Source organism: Carassius auratus, chromosome 19 (assembly GCF_003368295.1).
Source record: "Carassius auratus strain Wakin chromosome 19, ASM336829v1, whole genome shotgun sequence".
Taxonomy (NCBI): Eukaryota; Metazoa; Chordata; class Actinopteri; order Cypriniformes; family Cyprinidae; genus Carassius; species Carassius auratus.
The window spans coordinates 16,225,447-16,230,774 of NC_039261.1; positions in this window are offsets into that span (position 1 = coordinate 16,225,447).

The following is a 5,328-nucleotide window of genomic DNA, read 5'->3' on the forward strand; positions in this document are numbered from 1 at the left end:
CATAAAAAAAAGATGTGGGTTGAAAAACAAAAGAATGAATCATAAAGATGACAACCGTGACAAACGCAGTGCTGTATTTTGGGTGTCTCTCGCCATTAGTCGAACTTGATTTGATCTTCTAATACGTTTTCTATATGGAGTTCTGTTGCGAAACAAAAGCTCTGTATGAATATTTAGATGGCATGCTGTAAAAGTTCAGACAAGACTGTAAATATGGTGTTTTTATTCATTTAATTGTTCGGTGAATCTGAATCGGGTATGTGTTGTCTCTAAGAAAACCATGCGTTTTGGCTTGGAACATCAGACATTTGTTCCAGATCTTCAACTTCATATCAGCGGGGAATTCAAACAGGGAGGGGGGTGTTTGGGGGGCCGGGGGTGCTGTCCATTTGCTTGTTATTTTGTACATTTTGTGCAAGAAATAAACTTGTCATTTACTACATTCAACATGCCGTTTAGTCATTGACTTAAGCTGCTCTTTCAGACTATTCTTCTCATAAAAGGTTATTTCACCTTCAGTATCAAACAGAATGTATTTTTAAGGCTGAATGAGGTCGGTCTTGTGGATAATGAAGTTTTAAATGAATGAGTTGCTGTCCATGGTGCTGCACTTATTTTCAATCACGAAACCGCAACCTACTACACCTGAAGCACACGCACTAAAAATACTGCTAAAAAGCATCGCCTGATTACTGAAGTTATCTTTTGTGCTAATACTCTCAAAACACACTAGGCTTACATATAGACTTAGTAGAATATGTCTAAATTTAAAGTAAACTGATATGTGTCTGTATATTAGATGCGTGCAGATTTTAAAGGGACAGTACCAAACATGTTGCCGACTGTCATTAAAGGGATAGTTCACCCTAAAATTTTATTTCTTTCATTATTTACTCACTCTCTTGTTTTCCCAAACCTGTATTCATTTCTTTCTTGTGCTGAAAACAAAATAAAATATTTTGAAGATTGTGGGTAACCAAACTGGTCCACGTTGACTTTGATAGTGGGGGGGTGCCGTGGAAAATCATTGATGGTTCTTCCACTTTCTTCAAAATAGCATTTATCAGCGGGAGAAACAAACGCATTCAGGTTTAAAACAATTTTGTGAGTAAATGATGGTATAAAAATAAGACACCATCACAGAACTGATCATTTTTATTTTGGGGTAAATTATTCCTTTAATATTAATAAAACACCAAAACACAGAAAAATCCCTCACTGCTCCTGACTGAAATCTTTAATATAGTTGTTTTAATAGGAATCAATCTATATACTGTAGTGTTTATTCTTATATTTGTTCATTGAATTTCTTCAATGCTCCTGTTAAATACACTTATTGTATCTAAAAATAAAGCACTGTTGTATGTGTATCTTCGTTCTTCTTATTTTTTTTAAACACATAAAATAACGACAGATTTTTATCTTTGCCCACTTTGGCCTAAATAACTGGCATTCTTTTATTATATTTTGTTACCTTGTAAGGCTTTGTCTTTATAATAGGGAAATTAGTTTGGCTGTTATACTCAGACAACTTATACAAAACAGTAAAACCAACATGATAAAGAATTGTAATAAAATCATGAATCGTGATAGTTTACAATTTTTTTCTCAAATCAATGCTGTTCTTTTGAAGAATAAAGCACAACTGTTAATCAGCACAACTGTTTTCAAAATTCATAAAAAACATATTTAAGCATCAAAGCAGATTAGAGTTATTTCTGAAATCTGGAATAATGATGCTAAAGGATAATCTTTTCCATTATTCATCTTAAAAATCAATTTTGTTAAAAATACTATAATAAATGCACGTATAAGAGACTTTTCAAAAAAAAAAAAAAAAAAAAAAAACACTTTTGGGAACTTTACTGTTCCCAAATATTCAATAGTAGCATATACTGATATACACTGATATACTGATGTATTTCAACTTTCAAGTCAAATGATTATGCTAACAGTATTATATAAAGGTAATGCTTTAGATTAGGGAACACTAACCAGTTTCTTACTAGCATGCATATTAAAAGCATACTGGCTGTTTATTTGTTGCCTACTTATAAAGCACATATTATTGCGTTATTTTGCATTACTATATTTAAGATGCCTTATTGCTCCACCTACCTACACATAACCACTACAACACATACCTTACTATAATTTGAGCAGCAAATTATGAGTTTTAAGTGTTTTTTTTCCACACCTGGTTTTCAGTAGACAAAAAGAGCTTCATGTAAAGGTATTGTTCTCCTCTTGGGCTAACAATAGTATGTGGGTATTTTGGCAGTAGCGAGTATTTAACCTGTTATGCTATTTCCAAAAACATGACTTTTTTAATGCAGCACTAAATCTCAGCAACAGTGTCGTTAAGTTTTACATTCAGCCACAAGGGGGCAGCAACGTACTAAAATTAAGCCGTCTTGTCTATATTCACAGCCCTACAGGACCAAGGGGCCCTAAAATCTTTATAGCCTAATTTCAGCTCTTATTAAAACATTTACACCCACATATTTCATGTGTACATAAATGTTACCATGTCTTTACAGAAGCCCCAGTGAGTCTGAGGAAGTTCTGGCTGATATTAGTGCAGAGAAAGCTTTAGTAATCTGGGACAAAAGAACAACAGAAGATGAGACGACGTGCGCAGTTATTATTAGAAAGCTGTGAAGAGAGCTAAGACAAAGTGGACACATATGATTCATACACGGGCCTTTGTAAAAATTCAGAAAAAATTAAATAAAAGAACTCTGCACAATGTTTTCATACTGAAAACACACCAACACAGTTTCTGTTCATATTTGTGTTATGATATGTTAACCTAATTAAGGAATAACAAACAGCTGTCTAACGATTTAACCACTTTGTTCTTGAACGTACCCTTAATGTAATTAAAATTGAACGAACTAAAGCTCACTAGTCATCGGCACTGCATTATTCATAGCTGGATTGGATGTTTATTGAAGCCCTTGGTACTTTTGTAAATTCAAGACTCTCATCCATCCGAAAATAAATATTTTATCAGTGACTGATTATCCTGTCATAAACCGAGCTGACATGTCTAGACACGTCCAGTGCTGACCCATTACAGATGCAGGCAGTCCATCATCTCAGGTCTGTCCATCGAGACTCTAAGAAAGCTAGATCACACTTCCTGCATATGGGAGCTGCCTTTGGCTGTATTTTTGAGAGTTTTCCAGGTAAATTCACGATCAGCTAGTTCGTTGGCAGGTGAACAAACCGGCCCAACATGAACCAGACCGTTCCACCCCCGACATCAAGGGAAAAACCAGGAAGACAGGGAAGTAAAGTGCAAGATATTCTATCTGGAGGGCATGGACCCTGTGACAGTTACCGGCTGTGTTTTACGACAGGGGCCCTTAGGGGTTGATGGAAGCGTGCCTCTGTAATATTTAACTGTGTTTGATTAGCCTGCTTTATCAGTACACTCCCATAACTCCCAGTCTAGGTAACAATGTAGTTGTTGTGTGTATCCTTTTTCTATTGTTTGAGGGAACTCTTGGCACGGGGCTGTAATGTAGTGCGGTTATTTCCCAACCGTCATCACCTCCACCTGCCCTGTCCACACCCACACCAACTGTAACAACAGAGGGGTTACACAGCACACCAGAGCCAAAACAATAACAAGGACGCTTGCTTCTGTTTGTAAGGAAGGAAGGTAAAAGTCATTTTAGATTAAGTATTTAAAAATTACTAAGCTAAAACTAAACACACGTGGCCTAATGTGGGTTCTAGTCTCGGGCTGGACGGAATTGTAGGTGGATGAGTGCATGTACAGTTCTCTCTCCACCTTCAATACCATGACTTAGGTGCCCTTGAGCAAGGCATGGAACCCCCAACTGCTCCCCGGGCGCCGCAGCATAAATGGCTGCCCACTGCTCCGGGTGTGTGCTCACAGTGTGTGTGTGTGTGTTGTGTGTGTTCACTGCTCTGTGTGTGTGCATTTCGGATGGGTTAAATGCAGAGCACAAATTCTGAGTATGGGTCACCATACTTGGCTGAATGTCACTTCACTTTCTTCTTCTTTCTTTTCTTTTTCACACACATTTATAATATGCAATTAATTGAAACATTATCAGTTATAATGTACAAAATACTAAATGTATATAATGCATACATTTCATACAATTCAAATGTACATATTAATAAAAAAAAATTACATATTTTTTTTTGTATAAATGTGTAAAATGTGTAAATTTATAAAGTCAAATACTTATAATATTATAAGTTATTATAATATATAATAAAACACATTGATAGCATTGTTTAATTTAATGTACGCAATTTTTTAGCATTTAAAAATTACAAACATTTTTAATTGCATTACTGATAAGCCTCGTTACACACAATTTTTCTAATCATGAATTGTTGTATTCACAACTTACATTCATTATTTATGGTAAAAAGCAGTCTGTAAAAGGCAGTCTGCGGGTTCTTCAAAAATGAAAAGTTAGTTCCTTGAAAATGTTCAGTTTTGGGTGAAACATTCCTTTATTTCCTGTGGGTCTGTGACTGTTCAGATCTCATTCTAGTGTTAAAGCACAGGAACTCATTCTGCAAACAGAAAAGATGAGGCTCTCCCTGAGGTGACGCAGCAAAACATTGAGAAGTCTACTACAAAGAGTCTCTCAAAGCCAACACAAAACATTCACACATCCTTAACTTTAGAAATCAACTTAACAGTAATGGAAAAGTCATTCAGATCAAAAACCAACAGACAAACTTACATCTACATAAAACCTTAAGAGCTAGGCATGTTAATTTCCTGCACTAATGTGCAATAAAGACCATAACACCCTTACATGTAAGCCCAGAAATAAGAATACATTTCCAGACAGGATAGTCATTAATCTCACACAAGTTCTTTGTTGATTACATTAGAAGTTCACAGACACATACATGTTGTGAGAGCTCGGTTCATAAGTTACATAACATGGAACATAAGGCGAGACAGTGTGTTATATAAGACATCGTTATGAGCTGAGGGCTTATGTACGCTTCATTCCAGCACTGAAAGAGTTAACCGTGCCTGACTGCCCCTCCCACCCGGGCTTATTTACATATGAGGCATTTGGCGGGAAATACTCCTCTCTGCACTCTGCCTTTGTGCCAAAGCCCCTCCCTCATGGCGGGAACTGGTGGCGGGAAAGAGAGCGCTCTAAACTGCAGCAGACCGGCTCTGGCCACGCCCATCCCCTTCTCCCGCGGCAACCGGGGGCCAACGGCCCCGCTGTACCCAGGCAACGGGTGAAAACATTCAGCCTTGATCTGGAAACACACAGACACTATCGTACACGGCTTGAGGAAGGAGATAGC